Here is a 16,370-nt window from a genome sequence, read left to right as displayed (position 1 = left end):
TGATCAGACAGTGGAACGCCGTGATTTCATGGTCCAGCTCACATATCTATGAGTCAGCTTTCTTTAAATATTTACATGCTATATTTATTCTTTATTACTATTTGATTTGTTCCTTCCACTTGTTCTGTTGGGAGTCTGTAACTTGATGACACTTCAATGTTTGAAAAAATACAAAATAAGGAATTGGAATTTTGTGATTTTTTTCCCTTTAGTTTTCCCTACTGAAACAACAACAACAATAACCAAAGAAAAACAAAATCAGAAAATTCTCTAAAGAAGGCACAGCCACTAGCCTCCTCCTTTCTCCTGGGACACACCTATGAAGTTCCCCTAGCTGTAGCTACGGTCAAAAGCCGAAAATCTTGAATGAGAGAATTAAATCTCAGCAAATCAACTTTCTTCATTTTAACTCTTTCAAGCTCCTTCCTTTCCATAAGTCCCAAATCCTTCCATTTCTTACTATTTCTCTTTCTAATAAACTTCTCAATACTTAATAAAGCCCCCATCTCTCTATCAAATAAATCTATAAAATTCTTAACCCATATTGAAACATAATTTTCAAAAGTAATAAAGTCAGGAGCCTCAGGCTCCTATTAAAATTAGGGCCAAGAATATTTGAGAAGCTCATTGTATATATGTTAAGTAACATGCAAATAAGAGGAGTTGCAAATGAGAGGTTTACTTATGCGCCCTTTCTTGAACCAATAGTTTGAGATAAGATATTATATATCATTTTGCTCTCTATGATCATAATAGAAACTAAACCCATGTTCAGCTTTCATTGGCCACAAAAGCTAGGTCTGCATTGCCTTAATCAGTAGGTCGCATGTAGTTTTTTTTCTCCCTGAGAGAGACCTCATACTGACTGTTAAAGGCAATGATCAGATTATTGAGGTCAAAGAAAAAAACTTCAGATCTTGAGCCCAGCTTTCTTTTGTCATGTCATACTGTTTCAGCCTGATCTACCAAGTCACATCATATCCAGAATTTGCTTGTTTGTTTTTGCTGGTACCAGGTCTCTCTATCATTCAACTCATTTGCTCATGGCTGATGCTCTATTACTTAAACCATACCTTCAACTTGCCCTTTGGTTGGCTATTCAGAGATGGAATGTCCAGATATTTTCTGTGGGCTCCCTTCTAAACTATGATAATCCTTTAGGTCTCAGCCTGCAAATAGGAACCTACAATATTGGAATGCTTGTTTTACCTCCATCTTCATCTTACATAATATCCTTCTGCTTTACAGCTATATTTATCACAAAGATGTGACTAACTGAAAATAGAGGCCAACAAAAAGGAAACAGGATGCACAATGTTTCTGGGTGGACTTGAGTGTTGAACATTCAGTCCTGTCCTGGTGCCATTTGGATGTCAATTGTGCTGCTCTTTGTGGAACAGGACCATCCATATTCCTGAATCTACACTCATATTGGCACCCCATTAACCCAACCAGCCTCAAGGTGGGAGAATCACTTCGTATCATTAAAAGAGCTTGATGTGCAGGGAAGAAAACCTCCTTTCTCATTCTAAGAACATAAGGCAGAGTGGGGAGTGAACTCTTGATCTTTAAAGAGACTTCCAAGTTCTTCTGATTGCCAAGAATCAAGTGTTTTGGTTGCCAAGGTCAAGCTGCGAAGCACTGTGGCACAGAGGAGATGGGGGCCTAGGAGAGTGATGGAAGGCAGAGCAGACCACACATAAGGCCTGCATCAGTGACCTTACCGCACATGCCAACATGCTGCATGAATCCTCAGGCTCCTGTAACAAACCTGTTGGAGAACTTGTAGAACAAGATTGAAACATAAGATACAAAGGAAGCCAGGAAATGGATTCATCAAGAACCTGCATTAGTTTTACATTTCATATTCAATATTCTGGCTCACCTGACACATAGGTAAACTGAGAATGGTACCGAAGCTTGAACCTTGAGAACTATGTGCTGTTTCTTAACATTTTTGCTCCAGGCTGGTGCTCTATCACTTGAGTCATAGCTCAACTTCCAGATTTTTAGTTACTTGGTAATAACAGTCTCAGCTTGTTCGGTTTGAGCTGGCTTTAGACCTCAAGCCTCAGATCTTAGCCTCTTGAGTAGCTGGGGACCGATCCATTAGGAATTAGTTCCTACGCTTGCTTGGGCAATCTGAAAATGGATCTCAGTGTGTACCACAGGGTATGATTGATGTGGCCATGAAATATATTTTGTACTTCTCTGATTGTTCCTCCGTATCCCAATCTCCTCCCCCTCCTCCTCCTCGTGCTCGTCCTTCTTCTTCTTCTTCTTCTTCTTCTTCTTCTTCTTCTTCTTCTTCTTCTTCTTCTTCTTCTTCTTCTTCTTCTTCTTCTTCTCCTTCTTCTCCTTCTCCTTCTCCTTCTTTTATTATTTTGTGCATCATGGGGCTTGAACTAGGCTTGGGCCTAGCTCTTTAGCTCAAGGCTACCACCCTACACATGAGCCTCACTTCCTGTTTTCTAGAGGTTAATTGGAAATAAGAGTCTCAGGTCCTGTTGTGCCTGGTGTGCCTTTGAACCTTGATCCTCAGATCTTAGCCTCCTGAGTAGCTAGGATTACAGGTGTGAGTCACAGTGCTCAGCACAGTCTCTCGTTTTTTTCTCTTCTCCAAAGTGTTCCTGTAAACTACACCTTTGTTTTAGGACACCGAGCTAGGTGTTAGTGAGAATGGGTGTCAGTTTTAGGAAATTCCAATGATGATGAATAAATAGTTCACATGCATTTGTTCTTTAGCCAGCCCTTCAGAAATCAACTCTATTTCTTTCTCCTTCTCCATGCATTGTTTCAGTTTGTTCTATTTGCTAGAATACTAAATATCAGTTTTTTCCAAATTGTGATTGTTTTTTCTAGTCCTGGGGCTTGAACTCAGGGCCTGAACACTATCCTTGAATTTTCTCAAAGCTAGCACTGTACCATTTGAACCACAGCATCACTTCCAGCTTTTTTCTTTAGATGTGGTACCAAGGAATCGAACTTGGGTCTTTGTGTGTGCTAGGCAAACACTCTACTACTAGGCCAAACTCCTGGCCCTGTGACTGTGATCTTCTTATTGTGAAAAGTTGTCTAAGGGGCCAGGAGTTTGGCTTAGTGTTAGAGTGCTTGCCTAACGTGCACAAAGATCTGGGTTCAATTCCTGAGTATTATAAATACAGAAAAAGCTGGAAATGGTGCTGTGGCTCAAATAGTAGAATGCTGGCCTTGAAAAATCCTAAGGACAGTGCAGGCCCTGAGCTGGCAAAAAACCAAAAACATCATCTGAGACAGACGGAGAACTTCCTTATCATGGAGATTGGACTTTTGTGGTCTACTGTAATCTGGCTGAAAAGAAAGATAATCTCTTGTATAAAGATCTATAGGGAGGAAGCTTTATGGCCAGAATTTAGGGTTTGAAATAAGTGAGAGCATGTTTATGGAGAGAAAGCATGAAAAAGTGAGGAGGTAATAATTAGATTCATTCAAGAGACACATGCTAAATTGATTCAACAAAAGTATTTAATGTAGTTTATTATCTATTAAACAGTTGAAAGAAAAGGAGACACAAAAAGAATAGCTATCTCTTCAGCACTGGTTAAACGAAGAGTACTAGTTGGAATTACTGAAATTTAGAATCTTGGAGGACAGGCCATGAAACAAAAAGTTAGGCTTGTTAGCAATGTTAGTAATCTCAGAGCTCAGATGATCTAGACTCCAACCAATGAGAACAGTGGTTGGCTGGTGGGATTGTTTCTGAAGGAAAGGGATGATCCTAATCTCACAAGGGCTTGGAAAACTGCTATCTATACCACCTTCAACCACAGGAAGGAGTCTATGCCCAGGTCAAGACATGGTACTAAATGATGTTCACAGGAGCCTTACGTAGAAAAACGGCAAATGGGAAGAAATGCCATCCTCTAAAACTCCCTATTGGCTCACTTGGCTGACTGCTAGTCAGTTCTAGGGTTTGCTTTTTTTGTTGTTGAGGTCATGGGACTTGAACACAAGGCCTTGAATTCTTTTGCTCAGGATAGCATTCTACCATTTGGAGGCACAGAACTACTTCTGGTTTTCTGGTGGTTAATTAGAGCTAAGAGTCTCACAGGACTTTCCTATCTTGTCTGGCTTTGAATCATGACCCTCAGAGCCCAGCCTCCTGAGTAGCTAGGATTACACATGTGAGCCACCAGCATTTAGCAGGGGTTTGCAGTTTTAAATTCCATTATCAAAATCAGAGTATTAAAGGGTGTATTTGTAGTTGAGAAACAATAGCACATTATCTCTTAGTTCTTCAACGCACTCTAGGAGTGACTTTATAACTTATGTTGCAGTCAAAAAGATTCATCCTTGAGTGACTAAAATCCCTAGGGTCATTTTCTTAAAAATAATTCTGCAGTACCATAAGAAATATTTTGTTCTTACAGTTAGACATTTCCCTAATATCCTTAGAAAGCTTTTTTTTAAAAAAACTATACTAGTGATCAAACTATACTACACTATACTAGGGATCAAACATTATGATCTTTAACTTCAAGAAGATAAAACTTTCATTTCTCCAATTTATTAGATGTATGATGCATCACATGTGGTGTATTCTCCCTTCCCAAGTGCGTAATCAGATCTCTGTGAATTTCATCCTCAGGAATGAGCAGTTATTTTTTTTAATATGGTTTGTCTCCTGAAAGAATATTATCTATTTATAGATGAGTGGATTGCATGATATGCTGCCTTTTTTAACACTTGATAATGGAGATAGATTTTTACAGCTATAGCTTAGGATCAAATTAGTTATTCAAAATTTGGGAAACTACTATATTCCGTCTTCTATAATGTTTTCTTATTTTCTCATGATTTTTTTTAAAAAATTCTTTAGCATTAATACCAAAGATAACAGGAAAAATAGAACAGAATTCTGAACGTCAACTATGTTCTTATTCCTTGACCTTTCTGTATACGTGGTATTCATGATCAATGACACTGGATTTCAGCCATAAACCTCAAGAGAAGAACTTGTTTCCCGAGACATCTCTAAGTCTGTTAATGCTACCGGGGAGGGGTCTTCAAGAGCCAGTTGTTAGCATGAGAGACTAGTCTATGAATAATGCATGCCCAAGTTTTCTATTGCCCCATTTAAGGAAGAAAATTATCATGTCAGCGTGTGAGCCTCACACACCATCATTGCAGTTGCCTTTGCCAAATTTACTCTCAGACTCCAACTTGCATCTGTTGGCAGCCATAATAAATCAGAGTCCCTTGAATTAAACAAAGACCATTAAGGACTGTGTTAATTCTAACCCTTTCTTTTAGGGTGTTCATATCTAACATTTAGAGAATACCTCAGCCATTATCATCATAGGAAGTTAATTTCCCTTCAGAAGAAATGAAAATTCATTTGTATATACTAAACTGTTCTGCATTTACCAAGATGGCTTTGTTCTGAAGCAGATATTGCACCAACACCAACCAGAGAAGTTATTCTCATTTATCAGAATTTCTTATATTTTAGCTTCATGGCAGAGAATATTAGAAAATATCTATAAATATTTCATGGAGCCTTTTCTTACTGTAGAGCAATGTCTAAGAAAAATCTCAATGGTCCAGTAAAAGTAGTAGGATGATTTGCATTTTTTTTCTTTTGCATCTACAAGTATGTGAACCATCTGGACTCTCTGCCTCACTGTCCCTCTTTACTGCCTCAAATACTGGACATTCCTTGTGGGTAAAGACCCAGGGTGGCCAACAAATAAATTAATTCAAGTAGAATGTAGGACTAAATCTTTCTGTGCACATTTCCTGTTCTCCTTTGGTTCTATGTCTTAGCCGAGATGGAGTCATGAAGAAGCAGTGCAGAAGACTAGATCTCATTTCAGACTTGCTCTGCTATTCCTATGATGTGCCATTACTTTCTCTTCTTTGTATCAGAGAGATGATGCAAATAGGACTAGGAAAAATAGCATGGTCATAAACTTTCATTGCAGGTCCTAAGCAATATGTAAGTTTTATCTTTGGGATCCAAGGACTCTACTAAGAAATCAAGGCTGATCGGGGAGTTGAGTTCAAGTGATTATCTATTTTTGTGCCCCTCTGGACATTTTCTTAGAAGAGAGTTTCTTCAAGGAATAGCTCTTATATTTCTTTTAGGGAGGGCAATTTTGATAAACAATTGACAGGTAAAACAAAACAATCTATACACACTTAAAATTAAATCTAGGTTACTGTAATCAATTGCAGTTATAATCTCCCCTGCTGCTCCAAGCCATTACAAAAAAAAATCTGCTAGAAACATAGTCTATACTTGAGACTACAGGAAGAAGCATCTCTGGATAAATGGCTTTCAAGTCTTCCAGATTGCAAATACAAGCGGCCTTCCAGGCTAAAGCAAATACTCCTTTACAAGAAACTCTCCTGTATAGATTTCCCACATCAAAGGTAGTTCCTGAACTAGACTTTAAAAAATATTGGAGTAACCTTTCCTTTTCTCCTACCACTTTTAGGCCATTTAATTTAACATTATGGACAAGCCTTATGACAGGACTAAGGACCTTAGAAAAGGGCTCTGCAAAACAGGTGAGATCCGTTATTTCCTGTCCACTTTGCCACCATGTGAGGATACAGCACTGAGATACCACTTCAGGAAAAGGCATCAGTCAGGGTCACTGGGGCCTAATCACCTCCATTACCATGAAAAATAAATCTCTACTGTTTATAAATTACCTTGTCTGGGATATTTTGCTATAATAGCAGCACAAATGAACAAGAATCTTAATTCAGAGCAAATGAGCAAAGCAGAAGCTAGGACCAGTGGGAAACATATATGTTCTCTGCCTCTTACTTCTCAGGTCTTACTCTGTGGCTCTCACATGAGAGGAATGCTCATGAGATTCTGAATGGCTGGGGTATTATCTTAATGCACACTTGATCCAGTAACAATCTTCATTATTGATTGATTTTCTGATGTTTCTGATTATTCCTGAACTGAGATTTGAACTCAAGGTCTAAGTGCTTGCTCATCTTCCTTGCTCAGTTGTGGCTGTACAATCTAAACCAGGCCTTCAGAATCTCCTTTTGCTAATCATTTTGGAAATGAGTCTAGAGGACTTTTCTGCCTGGGTTGCCTTGGAAACACAATGCTTCAAATCTAACTTCCTGCTAAATTATCTAGAATTACAGGTGTGATCCCATAACACCCAGAGATGAAATGACTGTGCTTAAAGACAGGCTAATCCAAATACTCTGTGAAACTTAGATAGAAAGGAGTTTGAAAACAACCACCTGCTGAATGTTCCATCCTCTCACAATTCTCCTTGCCCTACCACCGATAATAGTTTTCCTGTTAGTTCATACTAAAAGGAAAATAGCTTAAGTATGGTGCAAAAACAAACAAAATTTACGTTTTATTCTCTGGAATGAAAAGCAATCATGTATTTCAAAAGGAAATTCCCAATGACAATTACAGTAAAAGCAAGACTCCCTTCAAAGTAAACAGAGGACATGGCAGGAACACAGTGGAGTCTAAGGCCAGGTTTATCATAGGATGCCAGTTACACAATGTCACGTAGAAAATGTGATGCAAATCTTTACATGAAAACTTGCTGGTCATAATTGCCCTTTCATATTTTTAGTCATACCACAGGCCTGAGAATCAATATTTCTGATAAAAGAAAAATCTTTTCTTTCCTTCCTTCCTTCCTTCCTTCCTTCCTTCCTTCCTTCCTTCCTCTCATTCTTTTTTTCCTTCCTATTTCTTTCTTAGTTTAGCAAGTTTCTCCTAACAGTGTTATTGAAGATATTTTATATTAAATAACTTCAAGCATTTAACTCTTTGTGTGGAAAGGACATTCTAAGTAGAGTTTTCATGGCATACCTTAATGAATGTCCTCCTTCTGAAGCAGAGGTGAAAATTCACCCATGTTCCTTCTCATAGACAAAGCTTGTAATAATAATGATATGCAATTTGCATTACAAGTCTAGCTAAATGTGGTGAGAACAGGCAGGCAAAGGCAAAAGCAGAGGACGGTAGGAAATAGAGAATTAAGCATATGAGCTACATTCTTATGTAGGCACATGATAATTTTTTTCCCTGAAGATAACTTCCCCTGATAGCTATGCTTTTGCTTCTTGTACAGTGATCTCTTCTTCTATTCTAGTGGGTTCAGAAATCTATTTATTATAAAGAAATAAAATTTTATCTAGGGATGTCCTGAACAGGTTCATGGCTGCACTTGTAATCAATAGTAATTCCATAAAGGAATGGAGTTCTGCTCCTGTTTTAGAAGCCATCAGCACAGAAGCTTCAATTCTACATAGGACTCAACCCTTTTCCCTAGGAAAAAGAAACTGGACAAATATTTTGCTTAGCTGTGCCTTTCAGTGCTTCCCAGAAATATTTTAAGTACATATTCTTAGTACAATTCCCAGATAATGAAATAGTCTCTGAGTCACAGTTCAGTACTTTGGAACTTCTATTCTTTACATGGCAGATGAATGTTCAGTGATAATGCTTATAATGTCTTCTAAACTAAGTTTTAGTTATGGATAAAATGATTCCATATTTCAGTGACTAAATCAGGGAAAGAGATCATGAACTATGTGTCTTTACGAGCAGAACAGTAATGGAGAAAGAATGAAGAGAAAAGGGATGATGAAAATAATTTAGTGGGGCCAGGAATGTAGCTTAGTGGTATCAGTGCTTACCTAGCATGCACAAAGCCCTGGGTTTGATTCCTCTGTACCACATAAGTAGAAAAAAACAAAAGTGGTACTGTGGCTCAAGTGGTAGAAGTAAGCTCAGAGACAGTGCCCAGGCTCTGATCTCAAGCCCAAGGACTGTCAAAACCAAACAAATAACAACAAAAAACGCACCAAAGATTATTGGCTCTCGATTGGCCTAGTGGTAAGGTGATTGCCTAGCATGTATGAAGTCTTGGGTTCGATTTCTCACTAACATATACACAGAGAAAAACAGAAGTGGTGCTGTGTTCAAGGACAGTACCCAGGCCCTGAGTTCAAGCCCAGAAGTAGCATAATAATAATAATAATAATTTACAAAGCTGTAGTAGAAGTTGAGAATGCATGTGCTATGTGTGCGCACGTGTGCGTGCGCGCGCGAGCGTGTGTGTGTGTGTGTACAACAGAGAGAAATGGAGAAAGAGACTGAACAAAGCATTCATGTAAAATAGAAACCTCCAAACCTGTATGGTAGCCAGATAATGTTGCTTTTCTATTGGTTTCAACCTCTTTCTTAAACATTTTCATTTAATCAAGATGCAGTCCACTCATAATATAATTTGGTGAATCAAAACCTCTTTGTACAACACTTCACACTAAAAAATTATAAACTAAGAAAAATTTCGCAGGGAGTATGGCTGAATGGTAGAGTGCTTAGTTAGCATGTATGAAGCCCTAGGTTCCACTCTTCCGTACCACATACATAGAAAAAGTGAGAAGTGGTGCTGTGGCTCAAATGGTAGAGCAGTAGCTTTGAGGAAAGCCCAAAGACAGTACCCAGGTGCTGAGTTCAAGCCCCAGGACTGGCAAAAAAGAAAACAAGAAGAAAAGAAAAAGAAAATGAAAAATTTTCAACCAGTCAGAACAAGAGAGAAATCAGAAAAAAAAAACATCCTATCCACAACAGCCTAAAAACATTAAGTACCTAGGAATAAGTCTAACTAAAGCGGCAAAGGATCTCTACAATGAAAACCACAAAACATGAAATGAAAGACATTAGAAGATATAAAGACTTCCTATGTCCAAGCATCAGCGGAATCAATATTGTGAAAATGGCTAAGCTACTAAAAGCAATCCAAAGATACTGCTAGCAATCAAAAGCAATCCCCATCAAAACTCCACTGTAATTCTCCATAGATATAGAAAAATAAAAATTCCTGGAAGCATAAAAAGCCAATAGCCAAAGAAATCTGAAGTTAAAAAGAGCAATGCTAGAAGCATCATACCTGACCTCAAGTTGTACTCTGAAGTCCAGCAACAAATGAAGTATGGTACTGGTGTAAAAAGAGAGGCAAACCAGTAGACAAGGATACAAGATCCATAAATAAACCCACATAGCTATAGCTCTCTGATTTTTTTTTTTGCCAGTCCTGGGGCTTGAACTCAGGGCCTGGGCACTGTCCTTGAACAATTTTTGCTCAAGGCTACAGCTCTGCCACTTGAACTACAGCACCACTTCTGCCTTTTTCTATGTATGTGGTACCAAGGAATTGAACCTGGGTCTTCGTGCATGCTAGGAAAGCACTCTACCACTAGGCCAAACTCCCAGCCCAGTCCTCTGATTTTTGACAAGGGAGATAAAAATTTATACTGGAGAAAAGATATTCTTCTCTTTAACGAATAGTGTTGGAAAAACAGGACATCTACCTATAGAAAACTTAATCTACATCCCTATCTTTCACCCTGTTCAAAAATTCCAAATAGGTCAAAGATCTAGATGCATGCTGTGAAACTTCCACATTACTACAGGAAAACATGAAGATATAGGAATATAGACTTTCAAAATAAGCATTGACTTGTTCAGAATAAGAGCAAGAAATAGCCCAGAGGACTGAGTCAATTTAAAAGCATCCAAGGAAAATTCATATCTGTCATATAACTTACTTGGGAAATAACGTAAGGAAGATCATAGGATGAAGCCAGCTTAGGCAAAAAGTTCAAGCCACTCCTTCTTAAGCAATAACATAAATGGAACATTGCAAGCTAGGCATGAGAGAAAAGTCTATGAGACTCCATCCCAGTGGAAAAGGCTGCATGTCATGATACACCTGACATCTGTGACAAGTGACAAGATGTGAAAAGTAGAAGTTCACTGTACAGATTCAAGCTGAGACAGGAAGTGAGACCCTATCTGAAAAACAATCACAAAACACCGGAAGGTATGATTCAGGGGTAGAGTACTGTTATGATTTCAAACCTTAGCTTTACTCAACAAAGGAAAGAATTTCTAGAATTAAGAGACACTCTGTAGAATGGAAGAAAATCACTGCAAGCTATTTAATGAAAATATTACTATCAAAGATATATATAAAATCACACATCAGGAAACATTAATAAATGGACACACAAGTTGGACAGACAGTTCAAAAAAGAAGTGCAAATGTCTAAAAAATGTATGAAGAAATGTTTGACATCCTTAGCTACAAAGGAAATGTAAGTAAAAATAACAATGTAATCACATCTCACCAGGCAGAATGACAATCATCAAGAAAAGAACAGATGTGGGGAGTTTGGCCTAGTGGCAGAGTGCTTGCCTAGCATGCACAAAGACCTGGGTTCGATTCCTCAGTACCACATACATAGAAAAAAGCCGGAAGTGGTGCTGTGTCTCAACTGGTAGAGCTCTAGCCTTGAGAAAGTCCAAGGACAGTGCTCAGTCCCTGAGCTCAAGCCCAAGACTGGCGGAAAAGAAAAGAACAACTGGGCATGGTGGCTCACCCATCGTGGTGGTGGGTTCAGTGGGATAGGGGAGGTGGGAAGTAAAGTACATATTATTTACCAGAGCGAAGATATGGAACCAACCCAGATGCCCCTTAGTAGCTGATTGGATCAAGAAGATATGGTACTTATACACAATGGAATTCTTTGCTGCAATCAGAAAGAACGACATGGCCCCATTTGTAAGGAAACTGAAAGACTTGGAAAGTATCATAATGAGTGAAGTAAGCCAGACCCAAAGGAACATAGGCTCCATGGTTTCCCTTGTTTGTAATAATTAGTACACATCTAGGACTCTCCTAGCAAAGGATTACAATAGCTTAAAACCTAGGTACATAAGGCCATATAGAATGAGAGTAAATGAAAGGAACTCCAGGATATGGAAAGAAGAGCTTCTTCCTGTGTGATTGTTGTTCTTAACGGGGATAAAAACATGAGAAGGGGGTACCAATGTTTGAGAAGGAATGTACCTCCTATGTGACGAGTGTAACTGTAACACCTCTATACATTATCCCAACAATAAAATTTTAAAAAAAGATACGTACTCATTACCTGACTTATGTAACTATAACAACTCTGTACATCACCTTTATCAATAGAAAAGAGTGCATTAGAAGTGAATATGGTCAAACTACAAATGCGAATGAAAAGAGAGCCAAGAAGTCTGTTAAGAGGATCCTAAGAAGTGGGGAAGGTGGATGGAGGGTGGAGATAGGAGGTAGTTTCATCCAGCAGCCTTGTGCACACATGTGGAAATGTCACTGTGAAACAACCTGTGCAGCTAATACATGCTAATAAAAATGAAAAGAAGAGTCAAACTGCATCTCCCTCCATTATAAAATTAGTTTTTGTCCAATAGACTTTATAAACAAGTAACGTTTGTATTAGTGTTTATATGAGTCATTTGCTGTTTTCATTAACTTCGTAGTCATGATTCCATTTTTAAGGATACATGGCCTAAAAGGTAATCCAATTTGCCTAAGTTCACATAAATGTTATTTATTATGCCACACTGTTTCTCTGCCTGACCTAATCAACTCAATTTCCCAAAATCATAATTCAAGTCAGCGTTAGAAAATAGTGACTAGAGAGAACTTGCAGCCTGAGGAAATACGTGTGTGTGTGTGTGTGTGTGTGTGTGTGCTATACAACACAAGATTTAACCTGGTTATTGGGAAATGTAGAAATCAGAGATTGTTCTAATTATTTGAAGGAAAAAAGGGGGTATAACTGTACTTATAACTGTACTTCAGAAACACCAAAAGAACAAGAGCAAAGACTATTAATCTAAAAACTAGAAGCCATTATTGAGTCTGTACCGAGGCCTGGCTGTCTTAGCAGCTATCTGCTAAGGATGCTGCCACTGATGCTTATATGGCATCCTTGTCATTTTCAGGAATTCAGGGATTTAGAATGCTGTTGTTGCTACAGTGAAATTAACGATGCAGCAGCCAAGCTGGAGCTCATAAGGCTGCCCTCCTACTCATGTTGCTGCTACTTCTTGATATGTACCAGCACAGACAAAAGAAATTAAAGTGGATTGTTCATCTCCTCCCTCCTTCCCTCTTCTGTCACTCTCTACTGTCAAGGAAGCCTGATGAATACAGTTGGTCAACTCTTATTCCTGCCAGTCACATGGAAAACCCACCAAAGAACAGGAAAGGAGCTGCCACTTAATAATCCAAATAGCTTTGGTAATGCAATAGCCACAAAACCTCTTTTCTAGAGGGCACTTTTACCTAATAGGATGAATACTTTTACATTGAAAACAAAATGTTTTCACCATTGTCATTCTGTTAAGTCATAAATAGTAAAATTAACCATCCTCTCCTTTCTTTCTTTCTTTCTTTTTTCTTTCTTTCTCCTTTCTTTCTTTCTTTCTTTCTTTCTTTCTTTCTTTCTTTCTTTCTTTCTTTCTTTCTTTCTTTCATTTTGTGGGCAATGGGGCTTGAACTCAGCCTAGGCGCTGTCCCTGAGTCTTTCAAATCAAGGCTACTGCCCTACCCTTGAGCCAAGCCCCATTTCCCATTTTCTAGAGGTTAATTGGATATAAGAGTCTCGGGTTCTTTTGTGCCTGGACTGCTTTGAATCTTGATCCTCAGATCTCAACCTCCTGAATAGCTAGGATTACAGGTGTGAGCCACTGCACCTGACATTTACATCTTATATAATAAAGGGTAGAAAAGGAAGAAGAAGAAGAAGAAGAAGAAGAAGAAGAAGAAGAAGAAGAAGAAGAAGAAGGAGGAGGGGGAGGGGGAGGGGGAGGGGGAGGGGAGGGGGAGAGGGAGGGGGAGGGGGAGAAGAAGGAGGAGGGGAGGAGGAAGAGGAGGAGGAAGAGGAGGAGGAGGAGGAGGAGGAGAGGGCAGAAAGGAAGGAAGGAGAAAAGAAGGAAGAAAATAAGGAAGGAATTACCGAACATTATATACAAATGCTGCTTCAAAAGCAGGATAGAAACCATATGTAACTGCCAATTATATGAGTATGTGATTCCATTGAGAATCCTGAGCTAGGAATGTATTCTCGATTATCTGAATGATTCCAGTGATGCAGTTACTAATGTTCTTTCAAGTAGGAGGGAGAGAGAGATCTCCTATAGGAGATAAGGTGGTGTGATGACAGAGTAGAGGGTGTAATGATAAACATTGAAGATTCTCAACAGGAGCCTAAGGATTGGCAGCGTGGACTGGTGGTAAAGTAGTCACTCGCCTAGCATGCAGAAAGCCCTGGATTTGATTCCTTGGTACGACATACACAGAAAAAAAAAAACCTGGAAGTGATACTGTGGCTCAACTGGCAGAGCACTAAGCCTGAGCAAAATTATCCAAGAACAATGCTTAGGCCTAGGACTGGCAAAAAATAAAACAACAACAACAACAAACACAGGTGGGTCCCTAGAAGTGGAAAGAAGCAAAGGAATGAATTTTTCTTTAGAGTCCCCCCTCCCACCTATCCCTCTCCAGGACAACGTCATTACTTTGACTTTCATCTGTTGAAGGGGATTGATGGATTCAGATTTCCCCAAATTTAAATGGATTATTTTGTGTTAAGTATTTCAAGTGTGTAGTCATTTATGTGGTAATAATAGAATACTACTATGGCATCATTGCTATCTGAAATAGAACATTGCTAAATGGGCATTCATGGTGGTTTCTACTGAAGCATTCCTTTGAAGAATGGGAAACCCCATTCCAGACTGGCTGTGTCTTCTACATAATAAATCACTTTCCCTGCCATTGCGGAAGGGGCTAGGATTGTGGATGGGTCCACAGGCACATGAGCTTTGGTAAACCAAGTTAATGGATGATAAAACACCTTGAGAATTTTAACCTAATCTCACTGAGTAATTACTAGGGTGTCTGTGGAAAGAGATTTTTTCCACGGAAAGAGATTTTCTGATACAGAGAATATCACCTCTGTATGGTTTCTCAGAACGTCTTCTGCAGTAGCTATTGGCAGAGTGCTTAGATGAAACACATTCTTTATGTATCTTAAGAAGTCTGTGAATATATGTTCCCCCCAAACATTCTTCAAACTGATATATCTTTTATCAAGTCCTTTCCAAATTCCCAATGATATACACAACTGATTATAGGCACTGACCATGAAAAATCATGAAAGTTTGAGAGTTATCACAAGAAAAGTAGAAAAAAACACATATACTACTTGAAGTCATTATACATTGTAGGCTTGCTTTCTTCTTCTCTTCTGCCCTTAATTATTCACTATATCCAATCAACAATCCTGTTGTCTTCATGTCCAAAATACATTTTTTGTTGATTTTGGGGCTTGAACTCTGGGTCTGGTTGCTGTCTGTGAGCTCCTCAGCTCAAGGATACCACCCTACCCCTTAAGCCACAGCTCCACGTCCCATTTTCTAGTGATGAATTTGAGATAAGAGTCTCATGGTATTTAGTGCCCAGCTGGCTTTGAACCGTGATCCTCAGATCTCAGCCTCCTGAATAGCTAGGATTACAGCCATGAGCCACGGTGCTTGGCCCAAAATACATTTTAATTGATCCTTCCTCCTCAAAATCAATACACAAAGCAAACTTTTATCTGTTGACTACACTAACCCAGCAGTTAATTATGTGCTCTTATTTATATATCATTTATTCTTCATGGTACCTGGGGAAATAGTTAATGGTAAAAAATACCATAGTAATTTCCTTTAAAGTATCAGTAACTTTTCATTATATATAGAATGGAGTCCATACTTGTTACTACAGTCCACTGAGTTCTCCTAATCTTTACCTCTCATCACAGTGGTAATTCTCCTCGTTACTCATCCTTCTCCAGACCTGGTGTCTCTTCTCACTGTTTTGCTCACACAATTAATATTTTCTTTGGGCTTTCAGTCATTTGCATGTGTCTGTGATTAGGTCCCAGGACACTCTGCTGGGCTGACTTCTTGATATTTAGGTTTCTGCTCATGTACTGCCTCCTTGTGGACGCTCTCTTGACCCAACCATCCAATCACAGTTGTTTTCCTCCCACTGTTGTTTCTGTTTTAGGTATCTGTAGCTGTGTAATCGGTCGCCCAAACCATTGTACTCTAGTCTTGACTCAGTAAGTTTGCTATTTGGCAGGGCTGGGATAGTGTCTTTGCTCCACTCTGTTCCCTCAGTCCTTTGGGGATAGGTTGGAAGGTCCCTATAAACCAGATGCAGGTACCCACAACCACCTGCAGAAAATTGAATGAGCTTTTGTGTTGTCAAACCTGGGCTTTTATGCACAGGGTTTCTCAGGCAGACTATGTAATCTTGCTTGTAAATTATCTATGCTTCAAGGGTGTAAGAGCAAAAAAGTAAAAGGCTCCTTGAGGTGTTACTGGAACAATATCACCTTACCACATTCTTTTGTCTGAATGAGTCACAAAGCCAGACAAATTTAGATGGTGGGAAACAGGTTCCACCACTTGATGAGAGTTGTTGCGAATCACT

Source organism: Megascapheus bottae, chromosome 4 (genome assembly GCF_031878675.1).
Source record: "Megascapheus bottae isolate mThoBot1 chromosome 4, mThoBot2.hap1, whole genome shotgun sequence".
Taxonomy (NCBI): domain Eukaryota; kingdom Metazoa; phylum Chordata; class Mammalia; order Rodentia; family Geomyidae; genus Megascapheus; species Megascapheus bottae.
This window is presented reverse-complemented; position numbering follows the sequence as displayed.